Consider the following 19,797-nt stretch of genomic DNA (forward strand, 5'->3'; position numbering starts at 1 on the left):
AGTTAAGATACACATAAATATATAAATATCATTTAAGAACACTCATGTGTCTTCTAGAAAATTAAGAAAATAAGCCATGTAGTTACTTAAAATTGACCTATGTATCTTCCATAGTCATGTACCTCTCCCTTCTCCCCAAAGCTTACCACTATCATAATTTGTTCTTTATTACTAACTTGTACTTATCCTTATGGTTTTATCAGAATAAGTACACCTACTTTTTAATGGTTATATAACCCTTCAATCTGTAAATAAACTATATGTACAATTTTCTCCCTTGTTGTCATTAAAGATAGCAATATGATGGGCATGATTTTTATACAAATTGATTTCTTTTATTCTTAATTTTGGCACAATTGGATATGATTATGAGGTATGGTAGGGAGGAGGGAGTTGTTGAACAATTTGTATCCTATATTATTAGCAAAGCAGCCATTTCTAACATCGATAAATTTATAAGCCAAATGCAAGTCCTTGAATTCTGCTCCAAGCATGTTCTGTTTTGGACTAATATACTTCATCATATAGTTGAGTTTTTTGATTGCTGATACAGATTGTATTTATTCCTTTAGTTAATGATGCATTTCTAGGAGAATAAATGGTGGGCAATGTTTGAAGTGGGCACATTGAAATGTATGCATTATACACATAGCATGCACTAATAGATACAGTAACGTCAAGTAGGTAAGTGGCAGAAGTGACTGGGCCGTGGTTAATGACTAGTTTCTGAATAAAGGTGGAAGGGAAAGGAAGAAATGGCTCACAAGAGAGAAAAATTAAGCAAAGACATTTATCTTACTAGCTAGTATTTTACTGACAGTATGGCATATTCAGATAAAAAAGAAGACAAAATAAATATTAGAATTTTCTCTTTTAGAGACTTTTATTTTGGCTGAAATACCAAAAGCAATAAAAGGGATTGAATATTAGTTTAGTCATCTGAACTTTAATTTAAAAAATTATGGCTGGATCTGTAATAACAAGTTCATTTTTCCCCCAACCTGCCATGATTCATTTCCTTCATCCCATAGAGTGCCATATTGTGTCGAAAAAGGGAAAAAATAGAATCACTTATGTAGTGAAGCCAAGAGATAAGACGGCTAGGTAATTAGCAAAGGAAATCCAAAGAAGAAATATATGGATGGATGAGGAACACGTTAATTAATCCACCAGAGCAGATCAGCTAGAGCTCTAGCATCAATGACTTCCACAGCCATGCTTCTATTTGTATGCAATAAAGCATGAAGGTCAAAGATGTAAATTTTGTGTGCATGTGTGCAAGTGAAAATTTGAATCCTGGGACCCGCAAATCTGTTATGGGGAAGCCAGAGATTAGTGCCTCACTTGCCACTCAGGTCACCAGTCTGCCCGTGCATCTTTGTGATGGTGGCATTTGTTCCTTGTTAATGCAAGCCAGTGGTGCTTCAGTGATAAGAATTATTCAGTGGACACAAGGAAGTACAGCATGGTCCTATAGTGCTATGGTAGGAGCATGGAGACTATGGAAGAGAGCAAAAGATGGATGATACAGGAAGGGTTGGACAGCAGAAAAGGAAGAAGGGAAATATAACCTCCAAAGAATATATATAAAAGAGCAATGGAGTCAACTGCTTGGGTTTGAATCTCTCTTGCTAGGTGCATAAATTTTCTAGCCTCTACATCTCAGTTTCCTCATCTGTAAAATGGTATGGGTTTTAAATACCTACTTCAAAAGATTATTAGAAATCAACAGGTTAAAGCATTCTTAGATTCTAAACTTGCTTTAGTGGCAGGATATATTTCAATGGCATCATAAATTACTTTAGTCCCATATTTGCAGAATCATGACTTTATCTTATAAATGCTATCATGTTTAAGTATTATTGGATTTTTAGGTATAATCCTATAGAACATCTGTGATCTGCCATTAACAAAAATTATTAACCTTTGACTTTTGATTTTTAGTTTTTTTGTTGGTGGAGGAAGAAAGGTAGTGTGACAATTTTTTCCTTAAAATTTAAAGTTACATTTATTTATTTAGTAACCCCCCACACACACCTGTATGGCATGCCTTGGAGGTCAGAGGATAATGTACAGGACTTGGTATTCTCTTTCCACCATTTGGATCTTGGAAATTATACTCAGGTCATCAGGCTTGGTAGAACATGCCTTTATTCACTGAGCCATCTCATCAGCCTATTTCCCTTTTAAAATTTATGTTTGAAGCTTATACATTAAAATATTGATGAACCAGAACCCTATTCCTGAGGAAACCTATTTAGTATGATTTTCTTCTTTTTCCCTGTGTTAAACTGGAAGATCTACTTGGTCAACAGAACATCCACTTGGAGTCAGTAGAACAATACAGTAGCAGAGCTCAGAGACACCTTCAAAGCCTTCTTGCTCAACCTCCCATCCAATGAAGCCCCCTCTGTTCAAATGCCTCTCCTGATGAGGTATCTTTAGTTCTTACAAGGTAGGTTTCTCTGTAATGGGGAAGGTCAAATTGAAAGAAATGTCTTTCTGTTGTGCTCTCTTTCCCACACAATGGATAGTCTGAAGTCTACCATCACAGTTACCCGCTTATTACTTCTTTTGTAGGGTATGCATATAAGGACCCTTTTTTGGTTATTTGCCTGACAAGAATCCTAATTCATTTTCCTTTTCTGGTCATAATCTTTCAGATGTGTTTTTAATTTTTTCAAAGTCTGCTCCTAAAATGTGCCACCATACTTGACCACAAATGTGCTTGATATGTAAATATAAATGTGCTTGATATATAAATATAAAAGGAACTATCTCATCTCATGATCTGGATATGAAAACATTTTTCCCTTCAATAGACTTTTTTCCTCACATGGATAATCTAGAATTAATTGAATGAATCAAACAGACCAATACATCACTGTCAACAGAAGAAAAATATGCAATTTTGTTTTATTGTATTAGCTTTCTATCAGAGGACAAAGTACTATGTTGTTTCTAAGGAGAGTAGTTTGGAGGCTTATAACTTCTCTATGCCCCAAACACATATGAATGAATAGTTTGACAACATAGTATAAGGTCAGTATAAGGTCAGGGAACCTGGATTTGAGCACATTATGCCCAGTGTTACCGAAGGGAGAATAGGCATTATTTATTTATTTGGTGATTGTTGTTACCAAACCACATTGCTTTCTGTGCAAGACTAACCTCATATCCAAATACCACAAAAGGGCTAGATTTGGCTTTGGAGGGCTCAGCTTTTACCTTCCTCATAATATAATTGTCAGACTCCCTCAGAGACCCATATCTTTTTTTTTTAATAGCATCCTTGGTCATCATGGAGGGGTTCACTGATATTAAAGGGGCTTCTGTGTTTTCTAAGGAATTCATTTTTATTTGAATGGGAGATTCATGTCCCCAGAAAGAATATGGAATTCTTGGCATTTTAAACAGTTCCATTTATGACTAGTCCATCATGTATAGAACAGCAAGCAAGGGAAGTAAGATAAGAGTTCCAAGGACTCATTTTCCTCCCTCTAAATGTATGATATTGTTTGACAGTTTACTCAGCTTCCTCTCTAGACTGAACCTTTAATTAAGAGACCATAATTGTAAACTATGAGTTTCCTTCTGTGTTGCTTAGCCCGCGTGAAATTTCTCCTTTAAATGAGAGTTCATGTGCTATTGACAGCTGTTACAAAGTCAAAAAGGTATCTTTGGGCTTCACCATGCCTGAACTCAGCACTTCCTGAATCTATGTATTATGTGTGTCCTTCCGAATATTTACAAGCAAATGCTACCTTGAGATCAAATACTGGGATATAGATCGGTGACCTTTACATGTCAAGGTGCTAGGGGGAAAGGAAGCTGATGGTGCAGTTGCTTTGGAGAGTTCTGCTCCTCCCCCTGCCCCATCCCCTTTGTCTTTCTTAAGGTCCAATGGGGTTAGAAGAGACTATTGTTCATGTATGTCCTAGTGAGGTGGGCAGGTAGGAGACTCAAAGAGGTACAATCAGGTATGAATAGTGTAGGACTCTCATCAAGTTCTGTAGCATAGTCAGAAGTCTCACCCCCACAGAATCTTTTTTACTGTATTTCTGTTTTTCCTATACCGCCATACTGGGTAGTCTAGACTGAAACTCACTAGGTAGTAGACCTCCACCCTTAGCCTGTTACAACCCTGTCTTACTCTCCTGAGTGCTCATGTTATAGGTGTCTGCCACTCCACCAAGCTCCAGACATTCCTTAGTTGTGACTCAGACAATGGAAATTTCTAATAGTAGTTTATTTTTGGCTATTTAACCTTTTATTAAGCCAATCACAGTGACATATCTTTACAAAGTGTAATCAAATATCTCCAACAGTTCCCCATTTTGGTCTAACTAAAAAGAAAAGGATTCTAAGAGTAGGTTTAAGCACACGAAGGGGGGAATTTTGTGGCAAGAATTTTGCCTGCCGCACAACTTTGCAGGTGTCTCCTTTCCATATTCAGAGGGTCCTTCGATTTCTCACTGCTAGAAGCAGAAGAAAGTTGGATATCTTTAAATTTTATATTGGCTTATACTTTTTTGACTGCCAAGGTGATTTTACACATGTCATCATCTCAATTATACACCTCCGAATCCCTTGGAGGTAGCTCCAGCAGCTATTGTTCATTGATGGAACCTGAGAGCCAAGAACAGAGTCTGGACCCAGTAGGGCTCAATGCATATTGGTGGAATGAAACAATGAGCTCTGGTTTTATGAATTAGGGAATCAAGGGGGAGAGGGCAATGGGCAAGAGATGCTTGAAAAGACATTAGCCTATCTATTTGTCTCTATCCATTTACCATAAAGTCACTTCAAATAGACAATCCTTGGAAAAATCTATGCTAATTTTCAGGCAAGTCCCAAGCAGCATGCCACCTTAGAGGATATGGAAATTTAAAGATCTGCTGCTGATTGAACAATTTCTCTAAGATCACACAATGATAAATGATGCTGAGACACTACCCATGTCTGCTAAATTGGAGGCTACAGACAGACCTTTCCCCTGGACTTCCCATCTGCTTTACTGGAACACTGACCATACTCCTCTTTGATAAAAGAGAGCAACTTACCTTCTAAAAGGGCTTTTCAGAACTTTTGGGAATGGGTAATAACTTCGAAATTACTCCTGGCCTGCTCCTATCAAGAATAATCCTGCTACTCGCTCTAACCCTGCTATAGACCCCTAGTATTAATTAATATTGCATTACATAAAGAAACAAGACAATTTGAGGCAGATGTAGAAAAACACATCTGATAGGGCTTTGAAGAAGTCAGTACTTCTGATGAGGTGCATTGGGAACCACTGAATCTCACAACCGCCACCCAACATAGGAAATAGTTTTTATTTTTATTAGAACCAAGGAAGTGATTTCATTTCTAAAGCATGCCTCAAACCCCAATTTCATTGTCCTTCCTTCAAACATTCAGACAAACACTGTCTCTCAGTTTCCTTCGGCTTCCTTCAACGACTGCCTTGTGCATGAGTATTGGTAAGAACAGGGAGAAGAGGAGAAGGAAATGCTTCCTGGGTTCTATTATTAGCTTTTCTATTGGTGGATTGTGACCCTGTCTGAGTTATTTTGGGGGCTGGGCACTTAGATAACTTCAGTGGAATTAGACTTCACTTTTAGCTCTGACGCTGAGCTTTGCCCTCAACTGTCAAGAACTCATTGCAAATGCCTTTGCCTAACATTTTCACACTGTCTTCTACAGTTCGCGACAGCTTCTTTCCTACCTTAAGGAATGTTATTTTAGATGGCTCCTTTCCAAACTGTAGCTTCAGCGAAATTTCCAGTGACCTCTCTAGTGTCCCTTGCTGGCATACAAAGTCAGATTTCTATGCTGATTCAATTTACTGTTGGCTTCTTTTGCCAAGTGAGACTAAGCATATTCCAGTTGCCTGAAAGTAGCCCATTTTTTCACTTAAGTTAGGTATCCAGAAACAGTCTTCTGCACTCAGCTGTGAGGAAATGGCACCACTAACACTTTGTTGGCTCACCTACTTCTTTTTTCATTGCACTAAGTCCGGATGAAAATATACTATTATTTGCTGTTGTTAATCTGGAGCCACATTCACTTATCTTGTTCATTTGTTTCAGTCAACATAATGGGAAAATATCCATTTTCAGCGCTTAGAACAATGGCTGTCACAGAGTGTACTACCAGTAAATGTTAATTTAATACATAAATGAACAGTTGAAATGTAAACTCAGATTGTTTCACAAGGAAGTATAGATTCTCTACCTTCTCTCTATGTCTATAGCTGAGAAAGGGAAAATGCTAATTCTAAGGTAGCAGAGATGGAAACGGAAAGAATGATGCATTCCATCATTGTGCCCCCTCCACACCAAGCTGCCTCTTAGTGGAGGAATTACTATGATGAGACTGATCCCAAAACGTCAGTGAACTGGTTGAAATAGAATTTCTTTGACTCATTTTAAAATTATTATTCCCTTTGGTTTGCTCTTATATTGATGGTTTGTTATTTTGCAGTTTTGTACATGCATAAATGTATTCTGATTATACTCTTGAATTATTTGCTACTGATGAGATTCAGGTAGAGGAGAAATCATTGCCTTTCCTGACGATCCCCATAGGCTCCAATGGATACTGTACATTCAATTGACCTACTGTTTTGGTGCGATTTTCTGTGGCCTTAATCATGTCCACTGGTTCATTTTTGGAAGCCACATACCTGAGTTAAAAGGCACAAATTAATTTAAACTTGCTAGTTTCTCACAAGTCTCTATATCCTACTGTTAGAGATAATGCCTTCTTCTTGACTTAGGCAAGTTACTTAAATTTCTTTAAGACTCTAATAGCTATCTTTGAAAAAGGGATAGGATAGTAAATAAAATAATTCATAAAAACTCCTACCAAAGGGCCTAGTATATTATAAATCTTTAATAAATTAGATTATACACTTGTGTTCCTGTTCCCATGTCTTCACTGCCAGGATGGACTGTATCTCCTGATACTGTTGGTCAAAAATAAATCCTTAAGTTTCTTTGGTAATGTATTTTGTTGCAGGAACAAGAAAAGTAACTAATGCAGGAACGAAAGGCAGACAACATTGGGGTACATGATGGCACGTGTACAGATGGTGACAGATTTTGTGTTGCCAGTGCCACTGAGGCACAGATTGAATCAGATCTCATTGACTAGATACTTGGTAAAAACTATCTCAGAAGGTCAAATGGGGTCATTAACTGCTCAATATATTCACATTTCACCCTTTCCTGGGGCTCACCACTTTGAATAGTTGGCTTTAGATTTAAGTCTTTTCTTCCTTTCTGTTAGAAGTGTTCCAGTAAGTATTTCTAAAGGCGCTATGCTGATTTTAAGAAAAAAGTGGCTGGCTGGGGTTTTGTCTGGCAAATGCACTGACTGTGAAAGCTGCAGCAAAATTGATTTGCTGGCATTTGCATGTCCTGGCACAAATATGCTGCATGGAAGCCCATAGAACCTTCTGGTAAATGAAGCAAGTGAGGGTGACTTCACAGAATGATTACGTTTCACTAAGGTTCGTCAATGGGGTCAAAGCAGTGGTCTCCATATGAAAAATGACAAACAAAACCACTAATTTTTTGTTAATCTATTTAGATAAGTACAAAATAACAACTTAATCTGATACCTAACCCCTAAACACACACCAGCATATTCATTTACACCCATAAACCTCATGCTTATGGACAGATCCCAAGCTGCCATTATTCTGCCCTAACCAGTATGAGTACTGTGGATCAACTACCTGGTCACGGTGAAACTTGCAGTTATGTGGTGTTTTTCTTTGTAGGACACTGGTCTTGATCTTACACCGAGTTGGCTTGGGTACCTATTAGCTATGTGATGTTAGACAAATCAGTTAATTTCACTAAACCTCTGGGATCTCATCTGAAAAATGAGAATAATAATAGGACCTATCTCATAGTATTTTTGAAATGATGAAATCAAAGACTGCCAATAACAAATTTAGCATAACTCCCGACAACATAGAAAACACCATTTAAGTTGCATCAGACACCGTGCTAGACACAGTAGGGAATGGTGGTATATAAGATGTGGTCCTTCTGTTCAAGAAGCTCAAAGAATTAGCAGAAGTGTCCTGAAACTGATCTCATTAGAGCTGTGTTATCCATTATGCTAGTTTCTGACTATGCATGTCCTACTTGAAGTGTGGCTAGTGCTGCTAAAGAAGAGAATTTTAAGCTCATTTTTAATTAATTTATAATCAGTAGTTAGAGGAGCAAAGCCTTAGAATTGCAGCAAGAAGACAGAAAGGACTCTTTTTGTCCACTGTGTAACATGCTCCTGCCTTTTGCTCTTGACGGAGGCAATGGTTGCATCAAATGGAGAAACAGACCTCCCACTTATTTTTTGCTTAGCTAGCCTGTGTTTATGGAAAGCCTCTCCAGAGAAAGCAAAGTTGTGATATTTATACGAGCAAAAATTCCTCACACCCATGCTGAGACTTTCTTTTCAACTTAACCTATTTGTGGAAAATTGAAAATAAATGACCTCCCATGTCTAGGTGTGCTATGAAAGAATATTCTTATTACATCTAAACAAGAACCACACTTTCCTTCAAAGAAACAGATTATTACACAAGAAAATGCTTGTTAGAAAAAAATTGGGATAGCTATTTAAATTTCCAGCCAGCTTGGTACTCTTCCTCTGGTTCTAGAAGTTGTTATGTTGTTTGGACTGCATCTCTTCAAGTCTCCTTCCCAAGGGAACAATTATAATGGGGATGAGCAGCCAAGAAGCAATGCTCAAAAATCCCCCATTATTTTTTCAAGAGTTCTTTCCTTTATCTGCTCTGCTAGATGGGTTGAGATGTTGTGTATTACCAAAATTAAAAGCGGTAGACCTTCAGAGATACTTTCTTCTAAAATCTTAAGTGACTGCTCAGTGGCTTCAGGGGCTTTTACCTGTTGTTTGCGCGCCCTAGGTTACATTTGTGTTAAGGTTACTGCTGTACATTTGCCTCAAGTCACCAGGGGAAAATAGGCTTAACATTTTCTATGGTGCTAATTCCCTGGGAATCAGGCAAGTTGAATGTCAAAGTCATTTGGCTTGGTTTCTGTCATACAGTCACCAGATACTTGGAGCAAGCTATTTCAAAAGTCCCAAACTAAAACAAATGCTGCCAAATTGTAGATTTGTAACTTAAACCCCTTTAGGGAACAAATAACAACAATAGAACAGGAAGCAGAATAGTGAGCTGAAGCCAAGTTGCTTTTGGTTTACAGGCTCAACTAGAAAATTAGATTGCTTTACATTTAGCCCTGCTCATGTCTCTGCTACTGTTGAGCAGAAATAAAATCAGAGTTGGAAACATGCAGAGAGTGAGTGACTTTAGACTGCTTAGCCCTGAATGGGAGAGATTTATCATACCCTCCTCCAAAGGTCTTGAATCTTTGTGGAAGAGATGTGGGAAAGATGGGAAGAGCAAGAGGTGGTGGATGATTCCAGGAAAATAGCATCTTCCAGACACAACATGGCAGGTGCGTATGTGAACTCACAGACTATGACCTGCCCGGGCTCAAGCCAGACAAAATTCTTGCACAAAAATGGAAGTAGGTCCATAGTCCCTCTCCTAGCAAAGAAGTTATTTGCGATTGACAATTGCTGGAAGACAGAAAATGAGTTTTCTCTAATGGAGTAATGCTGGGTTTATCAACCCAACTCTAGGGCAGGCCTCATGCTCATGAGCATTAGCTAACAAATTGGACTCCATGTTTTTAATCTGCATTTTTTCTTTTCTTTAAGAGGAAAGAATACGAAGTTTGGCGGGTAGAAGGATCTGGGAAGAGTTGGTAGATAGGAAAGCATATGATAAAAATGTACTGTATGAAATTCTCAAAGAATAAAAGAGTTCATAATCTGAAAACTTTTTACAGTTAACAAGATCACATTATTATCACATTATTGTTTCATTTGACTTGAATTTCAGGTAGACTCTGATATCATCTTTTTTTTCTTTCAGTAAAGATCAGTAGTCAAAATATAGGAAGAAACCATAATGAATTTTAAAGGACTTACAAATAAAAGGAAATTAAAAGCAAAGATTGTGTTTCCAAATTTTATGTTTTTGCTAGTGCCTAAGAAACTTGGGACCTGTGGGATAATTTATTGGCAGTCATTGCTTTGAAATGCATTTCCCTTAAATCCTCATTTTTGTGCCAGCAACTTATCACCGAAGAAATACAGTAACTTGAAAAGCATGCCCCCTAAATCCTGAGCAAGAGTGTTATTATCTGTTGTTATTGTAGAAGAGTGGAGTAGGCCAATAATACATTTTATGTATTTCTCCTTTAAGATGCTTCTGCTTGTCTTCTATGCTGACTCCGATCAACCAGTTACAGACTTTTATCAGCTGTAATTACTGATCACGATCTTCCTTGCCTGTCCCTACCAAGTGTGTCTCTACATGAAAGTCAACACAGTTAAGAACTGCATACACAGTTTTTTACTGAAGTGTAGTACTCTAATGTGTATATATTCCACACTTTCTTCATCCATTCTTCCATTGAAGGGCATCTCGGTTGTTTCCAGGTTCTGGCTATTACAAATAATACTGCTATGAACATAGTTGAACAAATGCTTTTGTATATCTCTTGGGTATATTCCCAAGAGTGGTATTGCTGGGTCCAGGGGTAGGTTGATCCTGAATTTCCTGAGAAACCGCCACACTGCTTTCCAGAGTGGTTGCACAAGTTTGTATTCCCACCAGCAATGGATGAGTGTGCCCCTTACTCCACAACCTCTCCAGCAAAGGCTATCATTGGTGTTTTTGATTTTAGCCATTCTGACAGGTGTAAGATGATATCTCAAAGTTGTTTTGATTTGCATTTCCCTGATTGCTAAGGAGGTTGAGCATGACCTTAAGTGTCTTTTGGCCATTTGAACTTCTTCTGTTGAGAATTCTCTGTTCAGTTCAGTGCCCCATTTTTTAATTGGGTTAATTAGCATTTTAAAGTCTAGTCACAGAGACCCACACTGGAGCACCGGACTGAGCTCCCAAGGTCCCAATGAGGAGCAGAAGGAGGGAGAACATGAGCAAGGAAGTCAGGACCACGAGGGGTGCACCCACCCACTGAGACAGCGGAGCTGATCTATTGGGAGCTCACCAAGGCCAGCTGGACTGTGACTGAAAAAGCATGGGATAAAACCGGACTCTCTGAACATGGCGAACAATGAGGGCTGATGAGAAGCCAAAGACAATGGCACGGGGTTTTGATCCTACTTCATGTTCTGGCTTTGTGGAAGCCTAGCCAGTTTGGATGTTCACCTTCCTAGACATGGACGGAGGTGGGAGGACCTTGGACTTTCCACAGGGCAGGGAACCCTGACTGCTCTTTGGACTGGAGAGGGAGGGGGAGAGGAGTGGTGGGAGGGGGAGGGAAATGGGAGGCTGGGAGGAGGCGGAAACTTTCTTTTTCTTTTTCTCAATAAAAAATTAAAAAAAAAAAAAGAACTGCATACACAGCCCTGTCTCAGCCATTAGGATAATTTGTGACCAAGAACCAGGCTGTTTTCTTCCCCGTGATTAAACTACTTGTTTCCATTAATCCCCCAAATTCAAAGCCATTTGTGAAAGTTCATTTCTACTAGGAGAACTTTTCTTTCACTCTCTGCCATGTGAAAGCAGCAGAATATTTGATTGCATGCCTTCCTATGTAGTCATCTCTCTCTATGATGTGTCGCTTTTCCCCCCTTCAGTCTCAAAGTTATTTGGAGATTGCTCCCCCTTTTTCTACCTAATGGCAATCTGTATTTCCACTGATTTATATCCAACCCATTCATTATCTGGTTGCTGAAAAGTATGTTATTAATGAGAGGCAGGTAGGAGTCACGCTGTCCTCCCCAGGTTTAAATGAATCCTTAAGATGGTACAATCAAACAGATATGCAAAGCAGGCCATTAGTAATGCCCATTAAGTTTACAAATTTCAACAAAATCAAGGAATGCAGAATTGTGGAGTTTCTCAGTGTTTCAGCCTTAGCACCATGATGGTTCCTGCTGCATATATAGTAAGGCATAGATTCAAAAATATTGAAAACATGACCTGTGTGTAAAAAGGAGCATCCAGGATTAACTATTAGACTACCGGAATAACACAACCATGCCAATGTAACTGACTCAACGTAAGTATGATCTAAACATCTTTGAATTCTTCTTTCCCTGGTTTGTACTGCTTTGCTTAGATAAGAGTATGCCTTATAACAGATAAATCTTAGAAAAGTTGTCATACAGCAGATTCTTTTTTTGAAAATCAAATTTTCTTTCTCAACCACTGCATGAGCTATTCTATGCTTATTTCAGAAATTTTCTGTCTAGCTTTCTCTGAGAAGTAGTTAATGATCTCTAAACAGCAAAATGCATTAGGAGATTTCTGTTATCCAGGGAAGAATATGTCTCCAGTATGAATAATTTCCATTAATTTCTTTTGTTTGTTGTGAATTTTATGATAGATGGATTACTTAAAGTAGACTTCAAGCTACACTGTATAGGTAAAGATTTGGAAGGGAATCAAAGCATTAATGTTTTAACTAGTTCTCCTTAATCTGTATGTTGGCAGAAGTGCAGGCCCAGAAATTGCTTGGGAAGAAAAAAAAGCCAGTACAAAGTGACTCAAGGTGGGGGGTCTTGATATAATGGATGTTCTGCAGCATCCCCAAAGTGCCAAGGGCAGAAAGAGGTATCCATGGTAACAATAAGAATCCCAGTGGAACAAAATGTGGAAAAAAAAACTGGACCAGCCCTACAAAAACTGAGCAGGTCTCTATGAAAGAGAGAAAAATTACTCTCCAGCTATAGTAGAAGGCTCTTTTATGTACTCACAGTTTTTTCTTCAGGGAATGATGATACCCAAAAGAAAGCTACGAAGAGGGAGCAGGCTCTTTCTTAAATTTTTGTCAGAAGTACAAATGATTTGTGGATGAACACTCTATGTAACTCGTTAAGAGTTGTGGCTTAACCTTGTAGAGATTTTTTTAACGATTTCCACACTCATTTTAATCAATATATAGGCAGTTGATAAATTTTATAATCTGTGTAGCCTTTATGGATTCATTGATTCATTTAAGGCCTGAAATCCTGCTATTGATCATATTACTAAAGGCAACTTCAGCTCATAGTCCTCTTACTGGTCGGTCAAATCCACTCACTCACAGGAGGCTTCAGACTTAAATAGGGTCAGATAAAAATTGTGTGTGTGTGTGTGTGTGTGTGTGTGTGTGTGTGTGTGTGTGTGTGTGTAGGCTTTCCCACAAATAGGTAAAGGGGAATAAAGGATAGGAAGTGGTATATTAAGGCAGTGCTTTTGGCTAAAGGGCAGGGGATTCTGGGCTTTGATTCCAACTTTCCCTTCTGTACTGCTTTTAACTTCTGTTCATATTCCTGAGGTCACTGACTTCCTCTGGATTTTGAACTCTTCCAAGTGCTCTGGCTCACGCCTACACAAATACCACTGTCTGAGTTTCGAACTTAGAGCCATGGAGCTCCTTGTAGAACTGTCTCATCAGAAAAGGTACGTAAAAGAACGAGGAAAGGGAAGGGTGATGCAATAATAAGAGAGAGTTTCGGGCAATGATTAAGAATTCAAAGCTGCTGGTGTAATTCCTCATTGTGTCCTTTTTCATTTTAAAAGACATTTCGCTTGCCCAGAGATTTGAACCATGTTTTAATACTCAAGCTACCACGTGTGGAGTCCAGCTCTGTTTATCACTTACTGGTTTCTAGACTGGGGAATTTTGAAGCTTGGGATTGCCTTCAGCATCTTTAAAAACACTATTACAGGAATGGCAGGCTAGTGACTTGAATTGAATCCTTGGGATTCGTATGATGGAAGGAGAAAACTGACTCTTTCAAGTTGTTCAACAAGCTCCACACACCTGCCATAGGACATGCACCCAACCCCTACCACAAGTACAAATGTAATAACAAAATTACATATACCGCTGCATAAACTCGGATCCCCTGAGATCCAACACGTTATATGGGGAAAGAGCAACCTTCACATTCAGGCTTTGATTTATAAGTTCCTGAGTATTTAACTTATTCGATCTCATTTTCGTTCTTTTTATGAATTTTTTTTGTGTACTTTTCATTCTAGACTTGATGGCTTCTGTTTCCCCATACCGACTAGTATCTGGGGATAGTCGCCCAAGCTATTACCTATGTCATACTGACTGACAGATTTCACTGTTAACCTGTGTTTGGACCTGACTATCCACAGTCTTTCAGGAGCGGAATTTTGAACCATGGGGCTCCCAGTATGGTCCATATAGACATAAACACAGCAGTCCTGCTTAAGCCAGAGCTATCCAGTCAGAAGGCAATGAAAAAGGAAGGGGGTTATCTGCCTCAAAGGAAAAAAACGTAGGTCAAAATAAGAAAAATTTTGAGGTCTTCGGGAATTATTCACCTGTAGTTTCATCCCCCCATTTGTCATTTTCCAGGGTTCTTCCTGTTCAGCCTGCAACTAAATAGAATTGCTTGGAATCACTACAGAGGTCTTTACTTAGGAACCAGCATCTTGAGTGGGGACATAAGACCCAGTAGTCTGTATTTGAAACCAGCATCTTGCGTGGGGAAGTCCTAGTACTCTGGATTTTAAAAAAGCCCCCATCTCTGTTGTGGTGATGCATGGCTATAATCCTGGCACTTTGGAGATGAAGCCTGTAAAAGCACAAGCTCAATATATGCCTTGTTTATACAGTGAGGCCTTCACTCAGAAAACAAGAAACGACAGCAAAAAATGTACAACAGCGACAACACAGATCACACTGAAGGTTGGGTTGGATTGTAACTGTAGTCCCAGGATTTGGGAGGCTCAGCTTCAAGATTTGGGAGGTAACAGGTTCAGTTAAGCCCAAAAGTTTGAAAGTAGTCTGTGCAACATAGCAAGATCCCTTATCTCAATAAAGTAGAATAGAATAATAAAATACCTCTGCAAGTGATTTTACATGCAGACACCCACAGACTGAGTCCCTTATTCAACATCTCTGACAACTGGCCATTAATCTATTCTTGAAGACTGCCAGTGATACAGCTCACTATAAGGACAGCCATCTTCTCTTTGGATTGTTTTAGTCCAGTGATTCTCATTCCGTGGGGCTCCTCTGGCCAATCTCCATCTCCAAATATATTTACATTATGGTTCATGACAGTAGCAAAAATATAATTATGAAGTAGCAATGAAAATAATTTTATGGTTAGGGTCACCATGACATGAGGAACTGGAATAGGGGTCACAGCATTAGAAACACTGAGAACCACTGCTCTATTAGAATGTTCTTTTTGCCTTTTTCTGAAATCTCTATTTTTGGCTATTACATTTTGAACATTTGTTCCTGTCCTTGAATGTCCAGCAGAATAAGCCCAACCCCCTTTTCAAATGCTCATTTTTCTAACATTTAAAAATCATCTTTAATATGTATATTTTGCTACATAGTCTCTTTAGGGTAAATGTCTTATCTAAGTGTAACGCTGGGAAACAATGTCAAAAACTTGTGATCCTGTCACTTTGAGTTAGTTGTTGGATACTTCCAGACAGCAACACTTTAAGTTAGGATCATGAGTCAACCATGGGAAGTTGTGGCTGTTTTCTGTATATCAGCTCAAAAACTGAAGTTGTCCCTCCAGCCTCTATCTAGTACCTTAGACACCTTTCCTTGGTTCTGAGAAATATGGATTTATCAAAGTCTACTGGAGTTTATTTGTATTTATCCTCAATGTTCACCATTTACCCTGGCTCCCTTGACACTACTGGAGATTGAGCCCATGCCAGCCCATTGCTCTATCACTTCGCCACATCCCTAGACTTCTCAAGTATCGACTGTGTAATTCTTAACTTTGTTTATAAAATTGACTGAAATCCAAGACTGAGCAAATGGAGCAGAATCATTCTTTAGGCTCTGGCTCATAGGGCACTTTCTTTCCTCCTATTATAATACATAATAGGCTCCGATAACATAGTAATCACAAGCGTCCAAATTGTATGTGTGAAGGTGTCTTTCTGTTGGCCTTATGTGAGGATAGTGACAGTATCCAAACATTCTAAAATCAAACCTCAAAACTGTGTAAGAGGGCTTTGAGTTCCTTTGTGGTTACAGCATTCTGAGTCTCTTTGTGGTTACTCCATTCATACTCTTTACATGTTAAGGAAAGGGGTTGTTGACCTTGTTTGAAACAAGACCTAATGCAATGGGGTTGCTTTAAAATATGAAACATTTGCTATGAACTCTTCCTGCATTTGATATGATTTGTCAAACTGTGTTTGGATTTTGCTTTTCAATGTCAGTTCCTTAGACTCATTTCCAAGATTGTAAAATATTTTTCAGAGAGTATTGTTTTAATGAACCTCATCTTCACATATTAAATGTAAATGATAAAATTAGAACTAAAATGAAATTTAGAGGATTTTTGACTTGAGTAACAATTTTCAGTCTACCCTCGAAAGTTTATGTATTGATTTCTACTGTAATTGCCTCAATGCAGTAATATCTTTTAGAGAAAACTTTAAAAAACACCTCTCTCATGTTTTGAGACAGGGTTTCACTGTGTTGTGTGGCCCTAGCTGTCCTGGATCTCACTCTGTAGACCAGGCTGGCTTCGAACTCACAGAGCTCTGCCTGGTCAGGCTATGGAAAGCTGGGATTAAAGGCATGCTCCACCACTTCCCTGGCATTAAAATCACTTTTAAACTCCCTCTTTTATGCTCAACTTACTAGACCTGGATGGAGGTGGGGGTTCCTTGGACTTCCCACAGGACAGGGAACCCTGATTGCTTTTCGGGCTGGGGGGAGACTTAATTGGGGGAGGGGGAGGGAAATGGGAGGCGGTGGCGGGGAAGAGACAGAAATCTTTAATAAATAAATAAATTAAAAAAAAAACTCCCTCTTTTATAAACATATACACAAGTCATTTCTTGCAAGAGGATGAGTGATGGGTATCATAATACAGTGTACATGGGGTAGGGTAAGTATTTCTGATGTTTTATTTATTTATATATTTCAAAATAACTAGATGAGAAGAGTTTCAAGTTTTCTGACACACAGAAATGATAATATTTTAAGGCAATGAAAACATATTTACCCTAATTTGATCATTGTCGATTGCATATATGTATATGATTATAATAGAACAACACATTCCTTAACTACATACATAATTATATGCCAAATTACTTGTAATATGAAATTACTTGTAATATTAAAACAAATGTTGTAGCTGAGACAATGTTCTCTTCAGACAGGTAAATTTTTTCAATACAATTCTAGTATGCCCTTTTAACCTTTGTGGTCATAGTTTAATAAGTGTCCGAGTCATTAAAAAATGTAACACTTAAAGATTTCAGTAGTGGTCACTGGAAAGAAATATAAGTCAAAACCAACCATCTTTGGCTAGCTCTTTTCATTCATAATTGTCACAACACTCATTGGTGTATTCCATGAATTCACTACTAAAATGTATCTTAAATATGGTCTATTATTCAGTCTCCATTCCTGTAACTTTAATGTGGACTTTCATTTTTGAGAAACACTGATTTGTTTCCTGTCCCCTAAAGCATTTTTGCGATTGTTCCTGTTTTTTTTTTGCCGGGGGGGGGGGGGGGAAGACAGATTCTCACCTGTCATATTTTCACATGACTTTTCTTCTTGAATTAAATGTTAACTCCTTAGAGAGACATTCCCTGAGTCCTTTCACCCTCGGGATTCCACTTAAAATGGTCATATCTAATTTCAGGCCATTCTCCATTGTACCTTAGAGCTCTTAGCAGTTCTTAAAATTGTTCTACAAACGTGTTTCATTGCATGTTCATTGTTTCTCTCTACCCAAAAGAAGCACGTTTCTTGGAGGCAAGGATTTGGTCAGATTTCTATACAGTTTCCTAGTGCCTACATTGCTATAGTAGATACTTATTTATTTACTCTGGGAAAAATATAGAAGATGTGGATAATAGAAATGAGTATGACCATAGACTAACACATGCTTGCTTTGAGGAAAAAAAATCCAACCAAAAGTTTTGTTTGTGATTTGTCCTTTTTATTTTAAAAGTGGAATGCATCTAAGCATCCAAGTTCATTGTTCTTACAGGTTAAGTATACTGAGATGTTGAGTCTTACAGTCAAGTATTCAGCGTCTTGCATGGTGATCATGAATAATTATAAATAATGTATTTGTGTAAGTTTGCCAGGTGAACCCAAGGAAAGCCTAATTGAACAGATGGGTCCTCTTCCCTTAACTGGAAGGCTATCAGATGATTTGACTTTGTCAGGTGAAAAACAGAAAGTGAGCTCCGGAGATGAATACCTGGGAAGAGACTTTTAGAGTTCTTGCAAAGATCTGGGAGTCCTGTGTGATGTTAATTACCCTGATGTCAGAGAGAGTTGGCAGCCTCAAGGAGAACTGAGATCTAACCCCCTTAGGCTTTCTGGGCTGTGAAATGCTCTCATAAGCAAGTAGGTTACCTGGGAGGATGAACAGAGATAGGCTAATAACCTCCATATGGTTGGGCACTTTGGGCAGATGGCCTGCATGCCACCTTGAAAGCACCTAAAGTTTCTAGGTGGTCTTGAAGGGCAGCTCTAAATCGTGCACGTTAAAATTGTCAAATCTGTGGGCCCCAAAGGAATGGCTAATGGTGGACTGCTTCGCAGATGAATCAGTAGTAATTTATAATTAGAAGTAGAAGTGGGACCAGCAGGATGGGGAGAGGATACAAATGAGCACCCCCACAACCTCACAAGACTTAGAAAAAAAAATTACATCTCTTCCACCAAGAAAGCAGTGGAAGATTTCTTATTCTATTTTTCAGAAACGCCCTTCACAGAGCCTTTTCTGGAGTGACTTTATTTTAATTGCCCTATTTCTGGGGACTTCTCTTAATATGTCCTGGGATTTATAGAACCCTTCATAGTTTTAAAACACATTTAGTGATATGCTTTCACCCACCCTGTGAGGGAAGTAGAGCAGGGACTAGTATTACTGACAAATTTGAGAGTTGAGGAGCAATATCCTCTTTTGAAGGAAAAAATAGGGAAGTTATTGGTGGGTGGAGAACTAAGAACAATTTCATTCTGTTTTTCTTTTCTGTTGTATCCACCATGCATGATGTGAGTCTTAGCATGTCAGAAAGTGTAACAAATCATGTAATGGTAGGAATTTACTGTGCGTACAACATTCCTTTGAGTTTTATAAATGTCTTCCCTTTCTATGCCTCCTTATTTGGATCAGTTTGAAGTTGTCAGAGCATGGGAAAACAATCTTCTTTAAGTATAGGTTTTTTCTTTTTGCACTTTTCTTTTTGACACAGGGTCTTATACATAATCCAGCCTGGCCTCAAATTTGTGGCTTTTCTACCCTCGCCTCCCAGGTGCTGGTATTGTCAGCATGTGCCACTACAGCAGGCTAAGATTCCTCTACCACCGGCAGTGTAAACAAAGACCAACTGGAAAATGATACAGCTGAATGTGCTCTCTGAGTGAATATCTGCTTCGGAAGGGATGGGGAAATCCAACAGCCATCTCAACGTCTTTATCTCTTTTCTGAGGCCTCAGCATGTTCACTGTGTGGTTGTCACTTGATCTCCAATCTTGACCTATAAGGTTGATTTCTGACCTTTCCTATCTAATGTAGTATATGACAGAAAAGTAATACTATTTTTTTTTTATTTTCTAAAACTACTCTGTAGTATGTATAGCTTATATCTCCAATCTGCCACCAGTTTGTGTCAACTCCCCTCTTTTTGTTTTTGTCACGTGTTCTCTTGTATTTGGCTTGACTGTATTCTCG

At 38.6% G+C, this 19,797-nt stretch overlaps 1 protein-coding gene across 3 annotated transcripts in view; it reads right to left on the reverse strand.

The window, feature by feature from the left end:
• Positions 1 to 19,797, reverse strand: part of Gria3 (glutamate ionotropic receptor AMPA type subunit 3) — a 274,359-nt gene that overhangs the window by 29,382 nt on the left and 225,180 nt on the right. The window lies entirely within an intron of this gene.

Source organism: Microtus pennsylvanicus, chromosome X, assembly GCF_037038515.1.
Source record: "Microtus pennsylvanicus isolate mMicPen1 chromosome X, mMicPen1.hap1, whole genome shotgun sequence".
Lineage (NCBI taxonomy): Eukaryota > Metazoa > Chordata > Mammalia > Rodentia > Cricetidae > Microtus > Microtus pennsylvanicus.